Raw genomic sequence first — 16,702 nt, forward strand, 5'->3', positions numbered from 1 at the left:
TACAGGCAGCTATCATAACATTTGCTCCTTAATATTAATACTTACTGTAAACCTTATAAAAAATATGGTGTCATTGACCTAGTTAAAATAAGCAGCCATTAATGCAACAGTGTCAAAACTAGACAGCCAATAATGTCCCAGTATCAAAACTAGACAGTCAATAATGTCCCAGTATCAAAACTAGACAGCAAACAATGTCCCTGTATCAAAACTAGACAGCCATTCATGTCACAACAAGTGTATCGTAACTAAAGAGCAATCACAGCGAGTGCATCATAACTAGAAAGCCATTTATGTCACAGCGAGTGTATCATAACTAGAAAGCCGTTTATATCACAGTGAGTGTATCATAACTAGAAAGTTGTTTATGTCACAGCGAGTGCATCATAACTAGAAAGCCATTTATGTCACAGCGAGTGTATCATAACTAGAAAGACGTTTATATCACAGTGAGTGCATCATAACTAGAAAGTTGTTTATGTCACAGCGAGTGAATCATAACTAGAAAGCCGATAATGTCACAGCGAGTGTATCATAACTAGAAAGCCGTTTCTGTCACAGCGAGTGTATCATAACTAGAAAGCTGTTTATGTCACAGCGAGTGTATCATAATTAGAAAGCCGTTTATGTCACAGTGATTGCATCATAACTAGAAAGCCGTTTATGTCACAGCGAGTGTATCATAACTAGAAAGCCAATTATGTCACAGCGAGTGTATCATAACTAGAAAGCCGATTATGTCACAGCGAGTGTATCATAACTAGAAAGCCATTTATGTCACAGCAAGTGTATCATAACTAGAAAGCCGTTTATGCCACAGCAAGTGTATCATAACTAGAAAGCCGTTTATGTCAAAGCAAGTGTATCATAACTAGAAAGCCGTTTATGTCACAGCGAGTGTATCATAACTAGAAAGCCGTTTATATCACAGTGAGTGCATCATAACTAGAAAGTTGTTTATGTCACAGCAAGTGAATCATAACTAGAAAGCCGATTATGTCACAGCGAGTGTATCATAACTAGAAAGCCGTTTCTGTCACAGCGAGTGTATCATAACTAGAAAGCTGTTTATGTCACAGCGAGTGTATCATAATTAGAAAGCCGTTTATGTCACAGTGATTGCATCATAACTAGAAAGCCGTTTATGTCACAGCGAGTGTATCATAACTAGAAAGCCAATTATGTCACAGCGAGTGTATCATAACTAGAAAGCCGATTATGTCACAGCGAGTGTATCATAACTAGAAAGCCATTTATGTTACAGGAAGTGTATCATAACTAGAAAGCCGTTTATGCCACAGCAAGTGTATCATAACTAGAAAGCCGTTTATGTCAAAGCAAGTGTATCATAACTAGAAAGCCGTTTATGTCACAGCGAGTGTATCATAACTAGAAAGCCGTTTATGTCAAAGCGAGTGTATCATAACAAGAAAGCCGTTTATGTCACAGCGAGTGTATCATAACTAGATAGCCGTTTTTGTCACAGCGAGTGTATCATAACTAGAAAGCCGTTTATGTCACAGCGAGTGAATCATAACTAGAAAGCCGTTTATGTCACAGCAAGTGTATAATTACTAGAAAGCCGTTAATGTCACAGCGAGTGTATCATAACTAGAAAGCCGTTTATGTCACAGCGAGTGTATCATAACTAGAAAGCTGTTTATGTCACAGCAAGTGTATCATAACTAGAAAGCCGTTTATGTCACAGCGAGTGTATCTTAACTAGAAAGCCGTTTCTGTCACAGCGAGTGTATCATAACTAGAAAGCTGTTTATGTCACAGCGAGTGTATCATAACTAGAAAGCCGTTTATGTCACAGCGAGTGTATCATAACTAGAAAGCCGTTTATGTCACAGCGAGTGTATTATAACTAGAAAGCCATTTATGTCACAGCGAGTGTATCATAACTAGATAGCCGTTTATGTCACAGCAAGTGTATCATAACTAGAAAGCCGTTTATGTCACAGCAAGTGTATCATAACTACTAAGCCGTTTATGTCACAGCGAGTGTATCATAACTAGAAAGCCGTTTATGTCACAGCGAGTGTATCATAACTAGAAAGCCGTTTATGTCACAGCGGGTGAATCATAACTAGAAAGCCGTTAATGTCACAGCGAGTGTATCATAACTAGAAAGCCGTTTTTGTCACAGCGAGTGTATCATAACTAGAAAGCCGTTTATGTCACAGCGAGTGTATCATAACTAGAAAGCCGTTTTTGTCACAGCGAGTGTATCATAACTAGAAAGCCATTTATGTCACAGCGAGTGTATCATAACTAGAAAGCCGTTTATGTCACAGCGAGTGTATCATAACTAGAAAGCCTTTATGTCACAGCGAGTGTATCATAACTAGAAAGCCGTTTATGTCACAGCGAGTGTATCATAACTAGAAAGTTGTTTAAATCACAGCGAGTGTATCATAACTAGAAAGCCGTTTATGTCACAGCAAGTGTATCATAACTAGAAAGCCGTTTATGTCACAGCTAGTGTATCATAACAAGAAAGCCGTGCCGTTTATTTCACAGCGAGTGTATCATAACTAGCAGTGTTTTTTTTCATTTAAAAATTGGGTTCAGTAACCGGACCCATTCCCAATGGAAAAAAGCGTAATATTTTTCCCAAATGGGAGCTAAAAATTCCCAATATAAGGTTTCCAAAAAAAATTGAATTTTCCCTTCCCAATCCAATGGGACCCGGCCTTATACCAAAAATGGTGAAACAAAACCACTGACTAAAAAGCTGTTTATGTCACCGCATGTGCATCTGTATCTTATCTAGACAGCCATTTGTATCAATCAAGGTTTAACCAGAATATTATTTTATTTAACCAAATAGTCATACATATTCTTACCAAAATAATCAACTTTTTCCTTTATATAAGCATACATGCCATACGTCCCGGGTTGTCCGGGAATGTCCCGGAAATGAAGAACGTGTCCCGCAGTCCCGGAAATCTGGTAAATGTCCCGGATTTTACAAAATCCATATATACATGTACCTTATCTTAGGCTTAACTGCACTTCGAATCTGTGTTCCCACTAATCCCCAGCGTCTCCATGTCAATGCCTACCCCAATAGGTGTCTACGCTACGTGTCAAAATCGATCAATTACCAGGGGTCCTCTTATCATATGTATTGTCTCACGTTCGCAGTCAAATCGAAAAGGTGGCAGTGTTTAATGTGGTTATTAATCAGCTTGAATACATGTATACTGATTGTATGGCAGATTGTTGGCGCACGCTTCGAATGAGCGACAACATTCGTAATTAAGCAGTCATACCTGTACCTGCTGTAAGACCATGCATACAACGACTGACGTAATTTTCATACCCGTGTGATTTTATTGCAGTTTGTTGAATTCATTACACACAATTGTAAATGTTTCGTTTGATTCTCAAATGAGCATTATTTAATTCGTAATCCAAAACACACTTCCGAATTTTAATGCTTACGCGACATTTACAAATACTAGCGTCAAATAAACAGTGCTTTATCCTTTGTCACATAAAAAGCGCGCGAAAATTATGCAGACATGTAGAACGTCGCATGAAAAGTGTGTGTATTTTGTGTTGTATAAAAACATAAACATCACTTGAGGCGATTTACGCGTGTTCAGTAGGAAAAAACGCCCCGATTGAACGTTATTTCATCACATCTTTAAATAGTAACAAATGTGCGACCAAATTTTTATGAGGCCGTGAATACGCCCACGTTTTTCATGCAGATGACATGACATGTACACAAAGCAATTTGATTAATTTTCTAACACGAAAAACACTAGGCATGTATCTAGTAACGGAACTAGTAATGTTTAATTTGATGTTAATAGATATATTGTATTTCGGAAAGGCTGTCGAACTTAGCAATTTACAATGTGAAAAAAATGCTAATATATCTATATAAATCGCTATATGTATACATGTCCCGGAAAATCGGCAAAAGTCCCGGAAAATTTTTCTCAATGTCCCGGAATCGGTCTGAAAATTTATGGCATGTATGTATAAGACAAGTTTAAACTAGACCTTTCTGCGTCAAATGATGTATTAATACATGTCTTTTCAAAACATGTGATTTGTATGTCTTCTTTGAAAATTTACAAATTTCAAATAAAGCCCTTGCTTTCAAAATTATTTTTTAATTGTTTTCATTGTAAGGCGGTAAATAATAAATGGAATATAATAAGACAGTGATTTTTAAGTGTTTTCTTTTGCACTTTTTTATTATGTGACATCACAGTCATTTCGCTCCACAGGCTTGTGGAAGAATTTCTTAAGATCAACTAACCTCATACAATTCAACAAAACACAATAGTCATGGTCCTAACTTTGCTTCAAACAAACATTAACAACAACTATGTTGTGTGATGTGCAAGAGACGCATATATTGTGGCAACATGTGCACAGAGCTTAAATACAAACTTTTTTTTTTTAAAGTACACAACTTCAAATCTATACTAACTAGAGCTTTGTCACAGACGTGACGAATAACTCCACATGCCGCATTGACACATAATATTTTGCATGTTGTCTTCACAAAAAACAGCCGACACCATGCTCAATTTTTAAAACGCACTAAGTGACCCCTTGACCTAGTTTTTGACCCAGAAAGGCCCATGTTCTAACTTGGCATTAAGATCATCTCCATAAAACTTCTGACCAAGTTTGGTGCAGATCGGATGTAAACTACTTGAATTAAAGAGCGGACACCATGCTGAATGTTAAAAAACGCACTCAGTGACCCCGTGACCTAGTTTAAGGCCCGGAATGGCCCATGTTCAAACTTGTCCTAGAGATCATTTAGATAAAACTTGTAACCAAGTTTGGTGAGGATTAGATGAAAACTACTTGAATTAGAGAGCGGACAACATGGTGAGGTTTGAAACACACTAAGATACCCGTGACCTAGTTTTTGACCCGGCATGACCCATATTCAAATTTGACCTAGACATCATCTAGATACAACTTCTGACCAAGTTTGGTGAAGATTGGATAAAAACTACTTGAATTAGACAGCGGACAATCTTGTGACTTTTAAAACACACTAAGTGACCCCGTGACCATGTTTTTGACCCATGTTCGAACTTGAACTACTCATCATCTAGTTACAACTTCTGATTAAGTGTGGTGAAGATCTGATTTAATTTACTTGAAATAGAGAGTGGACACCATGCTCAATGTGTAAAACGTACTAAGTGACCCTGTGACCTAGTTTTTGATCTGGCATTGCCCATGTTTGGACTTGGCCATAAGATCATCTAGATAAAACTTCTGACCAAGTTTGGTGAAGATCAGATGAAAACTACTTGAATAAGAGAGAGGACACCATGCTGAATGTTAAAAAACGCACTAAGTGACCCCGTGACCTAGTTTTTGACCCGGCAAGGCCCATGTTCAAACTTGGTCTTAAGATCATCTAGATACAACTTCTGACCAAGTTTGGTGAAGCTCAGATGAAAACTACTTAAATTAGAGAGCGGACAACATGCTGAATGTTTAAAACGCACTAAGTGACCCCGTGACCTAGTTTTTGACCCGGCAAGGCCCATGTTCACACTTGGCCTAGAAATCATGTAGATACAACTTCTAACCAAGTTTGGTGAAGATCGGATGAAAACTACTTGAATTAGAGAGCGGACACTTAATACAGACAGACAGACCGACCGACAAGTTCACTCCTATATACCCCCCTAAACTTCGTTTTTGGGGGTATAACAAGTATAATTCATGCACATATCTGTATTTTGTGCATATGTGTATATTCGTAAAATAAAAAATTGTATGTAAAAGTATACACTTAATCTTGTATACAACAACAACAACATGAATTTGAATTTTATGTTGCTACGTTGAGGACTTCACTACAACTGAAATCAAATGCTATTTATTTCTGTATATAGCCCTACACAAAAAACTTGCAAAACCAGTTTGTTTTCTCATGTCCGTCAGCATCAAAGTACTCAGCTATAAGATGTAACGCGGAGTACTAATAATTATAATCACTATATATTTAACATGATACTTTCTGTCCTTTTAAAACAGTTATTTTGTAAACAACATTTGTAGCTTATTAATACTTGTTTAACCCTTACCCTAATGAAGACTAGAAAGACTGTATACAATTTTCTAACAACCATACTTTTGAAATATTCATATTCATGATGACCACAGTTTATGGTGATGTTTGCATGGGATAGAGTATTTACCTCCACATTGTTATAGCCACTGTAATTATGCAAAGAAAACAAAGATCTCCAGGCAACTTATTTCCTTATGATAAACAAATAAAGAGAGGAATTTAAAGATAAATGGATGAATACAGGCTGCACAGGCTAGTCTGGGACGACACTTTACTCACATGCATTAAACCCCCTTTTCACAGAACACTGCTCATATATAGGTATAATGAAGTCTCTTGTAATACTAGATTTAATATAATCTTTTGATTAGCACTAGACAAGTTGTAAGTAAAGAACAAACCTGTTCAAATATCAATGACTGTATAGACATCCACAAAGTAACTCATTCAATCTTTTGAGCTTTTGAGCTAAATCTGCCCCCTAAAATATCTTTATGGAAAATTAATCCATGCTACAACACAACTGTCCATGCTGAATGAAACAATTAATTTTAGCCATTACCTTGATCAATATTTGTTCAATCGATATCCAACAAAACTATAAACAGGCTTAAACAATGTGATAAGCAGTTAAGATACAAGAAAGATACCAGTATCAATTGACTGACATTTTATTTCATTCTATAATAAAAACTGTATATGACAGGTCTACCCAAAACATACAAAAACTAACTTTCATAATTATAATAATTATAAAAGCCGTTTAAACTTACCAATTGACATGTTTTTGTTCTTTTGACAAAGTCATTCAACCCTATGAAATCCTCAATTGTTTGGCACTGTGAATGCCTGATTAGATATCGGATTGCCAAATTGTTTGAAAAGGAATAAACACACAAATCTGTTTCAAATTCAAGGTTGGTAAATATACACACGAGAATGGGTTTCAAAAGCAAGCGCTTGTCGTATCAAAGAGGGACAAACATGCACATACACTCTACTTAAAATAAAAGATATTTTAAATATAAATACCATCCAGTGCTATAACACATTTAACAACACATTCAAACAAAAGTTTTCAGTCTTCACATTAAGTACCAAATGTCTGGGACAAAAACAAAATAGGAAATTGATTTTCAAAAGGTTTTTTAACTAAAAACTGATAGCTACTTATTTCTTCATAACCATTCCTGATATGTATGAGAATAATATGCATGAAACTTTTTTTTTGTGTAGTACTATGCAGAGACCCTGTTTTTCTTCTACACTGTCACATTTTGTTGAAGTATGCTTTGGTATAGTACTTCCATATCTTAACATATTCATTTTAATGAAAATAAGGCTGTCCTTGAAAAATTGTTTTGATTGAAGGTTACCATAGTAGGGGATGTGGGTAGGTGAATTAATGTATCTATGATTTGTTAAAGTAACAATCACGCTCAAAAATATCGAATATTTTGTTAAATAAAGCTAACCCATACAAAAATCAATGTTCCTTTTAGCAAAATGCAAAATTTCAACGTTAGATGTTGTCTGGTAGAATTGATTTAACGAGATACAAAATGCTCGTTTTTATTTTTTTGTGGCCACAAATAATTCCATGTATATCTCCCGTGAAATATCCGAACATTTACGGGCGAACACGAGATTGGATACGGTAAGCGTCGGAAGCATGACGTAGCTCTCATGAATAATCATTCTGTGAAATCAAAATGAATTCTGGGTAACTGGAACTTAGCGAATGCGAAAATGGCTTGTATAAATTATGCAAATGAACGCAACCCGAATGAATCTGATCCTGACTCGAAAGCGAAAGTAGATTACATCGTGGAACGATATTTAGATATTTAGATGCTTAAAACTTGCCGAATGCTTGTAATAAAATGTTTTTACATCAATGTTACTTGTTTTCAGGGTCTTCCTATTGTAATTAACCATCGTATGGTACTACTTGTTGTCGAATGTTTTTAGCATAATACAGTAGCCGTATGTATTGGTGAGCGTGATAGTGACTTTAAAGTGTCTATCTATTGTATTATATATATGGTGATTACAGTAAAAGACTGGAACCCATTCAGCAGGGACTTACTCTAGGCCTTAAAAATAGGGAGAAGTGACTCTCCTTTTTTCTGAAACAAGGAGAAGTTTGGAAAACAGGGAGAAGTTTTTGAGTATTATATCGAATTTAAGTTTTTCAAAATCAAAACACGTTCATTTCACAACTTTTATTATTTCTATCATTATACTATGTTTATTTGTAAAAACAATAAATTCTCATTAAAATCTACTTCATCATAACACATTTAAGTCATTTAACACATTTAAGTTATTTAATTTATGTACCGGTAGCACCTTTTCATAAAATATTTATCGTCATTATATTATCATCATCCCTATGACTGCTTTTGTAACAAAACACAATCTTACTGCATGGAGAATCTAGTATATATCTCAATTACACCACACAATGTCCTATTCATTTTTATGAACATGATGGTATCATTACAAATGGATAAAATAGGAATAAGAACACAGATGATTGTATTTGCTTCACATAAAAACTACACACTTCCATTTTTAAATCGGGCGGCTTGATTTTAGCTTTTCCGGTCTTGCTTACTAAAACAAGAGATGTGTTTGTCAGAAACACAATGCCCCCTATTGCACCGCTTTGAAGCCATAAATTTGACCTTTGACCTTAAAGGATGACCTTGACCTTTCACCACTCAAAATGTGCAGCTCCATGAGATACACATGCATTCCAAATATCAAGTTGCTATCTTCACCCCAGGAAACCCGATACCTTGCGGGTCGTGTAATACCATAGGGGACAGTGCTGTGCATTTTGGCATGAACATACATAGGGCAAGTAACTTGGAAAAATTAAATTTATCAAAGTCCAATTTGACACAACTGTGTATTAACATTGATAACAAAGGTATTGGCCTACATATAGAAAAATCCTGACAAATTTTCTTTAAAAATGAGTGAAATGTGGCTCCCTGAAGTAGAAGATCGGACAAAACGGGCCATGTTCAGGCATTTAGGGGAGAAAAAACTGCTTTAATTTGCAAGCCACTACAATAATTAAAGGATTTATACAAACTTTCACATGTCTGCCATAACCTCTCAGCAGGGTCTCTCCAGAAAACTATTTATTGTGGAGAAATTTGCGTTTTTAATGACCATGTTGGGAAAACATTGATACCATCTGGGGAAGACCAGGAAACCATATGAGGGCAGTGACCCTATGTTAGTTCATGCCAAAATGCACAGCACTGTCCCCTATGGTATTACACGGCCCGCAAGGTATCGGGTTTTCTGGGGTAAGCTTCAATATTCAAAAAGATATGACCAAACTTTAACGAAGGTTTAAGTTTTAGGAAAGAAAAATACAATGAATTTTTACCTTTGACCTTGAAGGATGACCTTGACCTTGACTTTCCACCACTCAAAATGTGCAGCTCCATGAGATACACATGAAAGCCAAATATCAAGTTGCTATCTTCAATATTAAACTAGAGCTTTGTCACAGACGTGACAAATATCCCCACATGCCGCATTGACAAATAATATTTTGCATGTCGTCTTCACAAAAAACAGCAGACACCATGCTCAATTTTTAAAACGCACTAAGTGACCCCTTGATCTAGTTTTTGACCCAGAAAGGCAATGTTCTAACTTGGCCTTAAGATTATTTCCATAAAACTTCTGACCAAGTTTGGTGAAGATTGGATGTAAACTACTTGAATAAGAGAGCGGGCACCATGCTGAATGTTAAAAAACGCACTAAGTGACCCCGTGACCTAGTTTTAGGCCCGGAATGGCCCATGTTCAAACTTATCCTAGAGATCATTTAGATAAAACTTGTGACCAAGTTTGGTGAGGATTGGATGAAAACTACTTGAATATGAGGGCGGACAACATGGTGAGGTTGAAAACGCACTAAGATACCACGTGACCTAGTTTTAGACCCGGCATGACCCATATTCAAACTTAACCTAGACATTATCTAGATACAACTTTTGACCAAGTTTGGTGAAGATTGGATGAAAACTACTTAAATTAGAGAGCAGACAACATTGTGATGTTTAAAATGCCCTAAAAGACCCCGTGACCTTGTTTTTGACCCGGCATGACCCATATGCAAACTTGCCCTTGACATTACAAGATACAACTTCTGACCAATTTTCGTGAAGATTGGATAAAAACTACTTGAATTAGAAAGCGGACAACATGGTGAGGTTTAAAACACACTAAGTGACCCCATGACCTTCTTTTTGACCCGGCATAACCCATATTCAAACTTGCCCTAGACATTATCAAGATACAACTTCTGACCAAATTTGGTGAAGATTGGATAAAAACTACTTGAATTAGAGAGCGGACAACATGGTGAGGTTTAAAACAAACTAAGTTACCCTGTGACCTAGTTTTTGACCCAGCATGGCCCATGTTCGAACTTGACCTACACATCATCTATTTACAACTTCTGATTAAGTGTGGTGAAGATCGGATTTAAACTACTTGAAATAGAGAGCGGACACCATGCTCGATGTGTAAAACATACTTAGTGAACCTGTGACCTATTTTTTGATCTGGCATGACCCATGTTCAAACTTGGCCTTCCATTCATCTAGATAAAACTTCTGACCAAGTTTGATGAAGATCGGATGAAAACTACTTGAATACGAGAGAGGACACCATGCTGAATGTTAAAAAACGCACTAATAAACATTGTGACCTAGTTTTTGACCCGGCAAGGCCCATGTTTGAACTTGGCCTTAAGATCATCTAGATACAACTTTTGACCAAGTTTGGTGAAGATCGGATGAAAACTACTTGAATTAGAGAGCGGACAACATGCTGAATGTTTAAAACGCATTAAGTGACCCCTTGACCTAGTTTTTGACCCAGCAAGGCACATGTTCGAACTTGGCCTAGACATCATGTAGATACAACTTCTGACCAAGTTTGGTGAAGATCGGATGAAAACTACTTGAATTAGAGAACGGACACTTAATACGGACCCACCGACAGACCTATATACCGACTGACTGACAAGTTCACTCCTATATACCCCCTAAACTCCGTTTGTGGGGGTAAAAAAAGTTATCAAACTTTAACCAAGGTTAAAGTTTTGGGACACACACAATGACACAATGACAGACAGACAGGCCAAAAACAATATACCCCCGATCTTTCGCTCCGGGGCATAAAAATCGGGCGACTTGATCTTTTCTTTTCTGGGCTCGTTTGCTTATCATGGGCGTTAGAGCGAAATTATCGCCTGAGGGTAGTCCCTGCCCATTGATATAACATTTGGACTTATAATTTCAGAAGCAAATCACAATGAGAGAGAAAAATACTTGTTTATGACAGCTGGTTGAAAAGCAGCAATGAAATCATGTGTGGCTCAATATACAGATCACAAGTTTTAATGAAAACATGTCTATCTTGTGAACTTCACAAACCAATTTGTTTCATACAACATAGCTAAAATTAAATTCTGGTTAGGAGCAATTCGGTTGGGTTCATCTTTTAAGGATGGGCTAATAATGTTGGAAATATCACACAGTTAGAAAAATTAAGGTATCAGTATGCTGAACATTAATAATTCAAGCCTTATATATTTGTGAACAGTCAAAGCATTTGTATATTGCTTAACATCACACCATGATGAAAGAAAATCCAACAAAGGCCTTTGATAGTACTTTTGAATTACAAACTGACAGACTAAATATTTGATGTCAGGATGAAATCACCAGTGAATGGTGTATAAATCCCTCAAGAACATCAATTAGAACTGTGTCCACCAAGGATTATTGATGTGTATTTGTTTAGTGGGCAAGACAATCATAACAGAGGTTTGGTCCTTATCCCTTCCACACACTGTCCCCAGTAAAGTACAAAGTAGCCTAACAGTCTGTAGTAGGGTTTATTTATATTTGATAATGTTAATGGCAGCTCTGGTGTAAATCACTTGACTACAATAACAGTTGTGCACGACATCTCTCTATTTATTAAAATGTTTGTAGTTTGCTAGTCAGATTGAAGTTATCAACTCTCCAAACAAACTACGGCTATTATCTATTCTAATTATGTTTTTGAAGACCGCTTTTTGCAGACCCATAAACGGTTTTAAGGTCAAAGCTTTCAAAAGAGAACAAGAGCTGTCTCCATAGGATGACATATGCCCACAATAAATGCTTTGATAGAAATTAAAAGCATTTTTCAGAACCTAAACGCATTTTTTCGAAACCTAACGAGGACCCTAAGTTCAAGGTCAAAGGGGTCAAAATTTGGTGTGTGTATGGAAAGGCCTTGTCCATATACACATGCATACCAAATATGAATGTTACATCTGAAGTGACATAGACGTTATGAGTATTTTTCGAAACCTAAACGCAAAGTGTGATGGACAGACAGACGGATGGACGGACAGACGGACGGACAGTGCGATCACTATATGCCCTCCTTTGGGGGCATAAAAAGGTTAAATTTCTCACCGAAACAAGGAAACATGAAAGAATCATTATTTGTAAAGAACATTACATGGATCAAAATAATAAAAAAACTCATTAAAATCAGGCTAACAATACAGATTTTATTAATTGTTTTGTTTCTATACAGGTAAAAGCATGTGATGCCTCTGGACTCAACAGATAAAGAACACTATTATTTGTTACATGTGTATGGTAAAGTACAACCCATATCAAAGACATTGGGCCTCGGACTTTCCAATACAAATTGCTAAGGTGGGGTCCAAAGCTGATATTCCTTGTTTCCAGTAAAAATTAATGTGTGAAAATATATGCAATCTTAGGACATGAAAAAGAAACTATTTATCCGTCAGAATTTTTTTTATTTCACTTTACTTTGCTTAAATATGGCCAAAATTTTTTGAAATACTATGAATTGTAATCAAACAGTCAAGTACACTCGAGATCAAATGGTGACCCAAGATAAAATGTTTTTTTTTAATGGTTGCTATGATCACTGGGAGTATACCCAGCCTTTTAACAAACATCCATCCATAGTGGCTGAACTTGTATACATTAAAAGCAAAACTTACCATTTCAAACGCATATGACAAAGGCTAATTTCCAATTCTTGTGTGATATTAAGCACACAAAAACTAAGCGAAGCACTGTTGTCTAATTATCTTACATATTCTTTTCAAATATAAGAATATAAATCTTCATTCTGTTGTAGTGAGAATGGCTTAACTGTTTGATTTGTGTACATTAGATTAATATACTTGTAAATGATATATTTCCATGTATTTTATTTAAAAAGGTCTGATAAACTCTGAAGAGGTCCTGTAAAATTAAGAAGCCTTAGCATCTGATACTCTGTTGATTTTTGTTGCCTTTCTCATGGATTGGTCAAGTATATTCTGTTTGCACCAGTCCTAGAGCTTTCAAACATATTTACGTTCATTTTTTATTAATCATATAGTTTTAGTGTAATGAGCAACATTGTTCTTCATAAGAACTGATACCATATAAAAGTGTATGTTTATAGCCTATCATTCATACAAAAATTTTAAGTTAATAACTGATATTAAAAAGAATTAATTGTCTCTATGCAACATAGTTTTTATACAAAAATCAATACATCCACGCTTTCCATGCTGTCATGTGACGTTTTAATAATGTTCGCGCGCTTTTCATCGGGACAAAGGATGAATACTAAATACACAATCATGCAGTGTATATTTGAATCTAGAATTTGATAATGTTGCGTTCAAATTAAAATTCAAAAGTGTGTTTCGGATTCCAAAGTTATTTATAGTCATGAGAATGCAACTAAATATTTATAATTTTAGGTAATTAATAAAAGAATCAATTGTTGAATCACTTTACGTGTCAAAAAAAAAGTTAGACAAAATTAAGGATAAAATGCACAATATCCAGGAGGATTACACCAGGTTGCCATCCTCAGTCTACCAAGTAACTGGCCATGATTTTTCGTGATGAACTACATTGTAAGGACTGATTAGTGTGATAGGTATAGCAGTGCCAGCAAACTGCCACAAAAACACTAAAATTATCAATTGATAGTGACACTGGGTTATTCACGCATAAATGGTTCACAACTGTTCGCATCTCAAACAGTGCCTTGGATCCATACTCTAATACTACTTGTAAATGTGTAGGTAGCCAATTTCAGTGTAAAATGAAAACAGCCGAACAAATTACTGGTACTGATTATCACTTGCGCATTTATAAAATTATGACCTTTTAAAGTGGGGATTTGAACCAGAAGTACTGGTTCTTGGCCCAGGAAATGGACTCCAGAGCATTTATATAAGCCTTAGGCTTTCGATGCAATTGAGCTAAAATAAATAGGTTTAAACTTAAGTGGGGATTATGTATCAAATATTGATTCCAATGCATAGTAGTCAGATGTTGACTATAGCAACACTTTGATGTTAATATGCAACTTCTCATTTGTACATGTTTTATAAAGTTTCCCAATATGGATGAAAACACCTGGTATTTTCCCAATTCAACCAGTACTGGTACCATTCCAAAAGTGGTGAAGAAAAATGCTTCCTCTACCAATGTATTTTTGATAACCACTCTTTTTGGTGTCTAGAATTAACTTTACAGACACAATTAAAGGCAGCACACTTAATGAAGGGCGTAATGGTGTGATTAAGCAAATAAAACAATAAAGATTATGATACTCATTAACTAAATTTACAGCACATATTAATAACACAGGAAAAGTTTGTTATGCACAAACTTTCGCATTAGTCCGTGTACCGATTTTCCATTAAGTTAGTAGGTAATTTGGGAAATAAAATGCCCATCTAAACAACAAATATTTAAGACATTTCAACAAAAGAACTGATGGTTATTAAATTTGACAGTAAAGCAATAGTCAGTTTTTCCACTTTCAAAGTGGATCAATATAATAAAAAGAATTTCTGAAATTTGTATCATTGCTGCAAATAGTTACATTAATTTAAAGGATGGAATGAGGCCACTTTTACTTACAGTCTGAGATATTTTACAAGTAACGTTAGCTCTTATAAACTATTAACTGATGTAAAAAATATTCTGTACAATTGTAGAAGTAGCAAAATTCATAAATATGATCAAATTTGTTGGCCAGTTTATGAAAATATGTTAATTAATTATGATATCGATTAGTTGTTCATTTTTGACATAAAACTATAATTTTTCCACAAAGAGTAAATAATATGTTTTGATAAGTAATCTTGGTTCTTTTCTTGAGCCTTATCAAGAGAACTGAAAGGCTAGTTGAACAAAATTGAAAAAAATACAAATTGATTACAAAATTTTCCCAAATTTATATATTATTAAGTTCATTATATAATAACAATAGTTGTAAATTACATAAAATTAACACAATTTAAATATTAACATAAAAACAGTTTATACAAAATGTTTCTTATTAATTAATCATATTTGCTTATCTGTATGAACTTACAAGACAATAAACAAAAAAAACTTTTTCAGTCCAAATATGTGGTATGAGATACATCATTTATGCCAGTAATCTTTGAACCATGTTGATGTTTGGAAATATATAGTGTCATCTGGCATGCTTGACTGATGTCACTATTTTCATACTAAATGTTTTCAATACGAAATTTTTTGAACACAACAAACACTTACTTACTCAATTCATAAAACATATAAAACTTCAAATATTATAAAATTATATATATGAAATTACGTCATATTTTGCATTCTTGTTTTTTGTTGTACAAAATACACTTTAAGAAAACACTAGTTAAAAGCCAAAATGGAAAAAGAAGTTAATTGGATTATGTAAGGCATGTTTGGGACTACATTGGTAGATGGTACCCACTGTCAGACAGCATCAGCCAAGTCTTGAACAACCCAGCACATTACACTAACACAAAGGCAAATAGAAAAACTGTGTGAAAAAATCATTAAAAAAATAACTTTTATTATAATTGTAAGTAATGATTTACAATATGTAGGCTAACTTAATAAACAAGAAACTGTCTGAGACGGGTGATGCTCCCCAAAGTTTTTTTTGTCACAATATTGCACTATGTATTCAGATAAAAGGAAACGTTTTGAGGGCACAGTAGTTGGGGGGACAATAATTTTTTATAGAAAATTTCAAAGGGCCATAACTCTGTGAAAAATAATCCGACCAGAACCCGCTGATAATATGCACCTCTCCTCTTGGTGAAGCTTCCCATAAAGTTTCATTGAATTCCGTTCATTAGTTGCTGAGAAATAGCCCAGACAAGAATTGCACTATATGTACAGTTAATGGAAAATTTAAAAGGGCCATAACTCTGTGAAAAATCATCCGACCAGAACCCACTGATTATATGCACATCTCCTCTTGGTAGTGAAGCTTCCAATAAAGTTTCCTTGAATTCCGGTCATTAGTTGCTGAGAAATAGCCCGGACAAGAATTGCACAATATGTACAGTTAATGGAAAATTTCAAAATGCCATAACTCTGTGAAAAATCATCCAACACGAACCCGCTGATAATATGCACATCTCCTCTTGGTAGTGAAGCTTCCCATAAAGTTTCTTTGAATTCCGGTCATTAGCATGATTAGTTGCTGAGAAATAGCCCGGACAAAAATTGTGCACGGACG

General features: G+C 35.3%; 1 protein-coding gene across 1 annotated transcript in view; it reads right to left on the reverse strand.

Moving 5' to 3' along the window:
• The window catches only part of LOC127879958 (trichohyalin-like), a 97,803-nt gene that overhangs the window by 80,755 nt on the left and 346 nt on the right, over positions 1-16,702 (reverse strand). The gene's annotated exons all lie outside the window — the stretch shown is intronic.

The sequence above is a fragment of the Dreissena polymorpha genome, chromosome 4, assembly GCF_020536995.1.
Source record: "Dreissena polymorpha isolate Duluth1 chromosome 4, UMN_Dpol_1.0, whole genome shotgun sequence".
NCBI lineage: Eukaryota > Metazoa > Mollusca > Bivalvia > Myida > Dreissenidae > Dreissena > Dreissena polymorpha.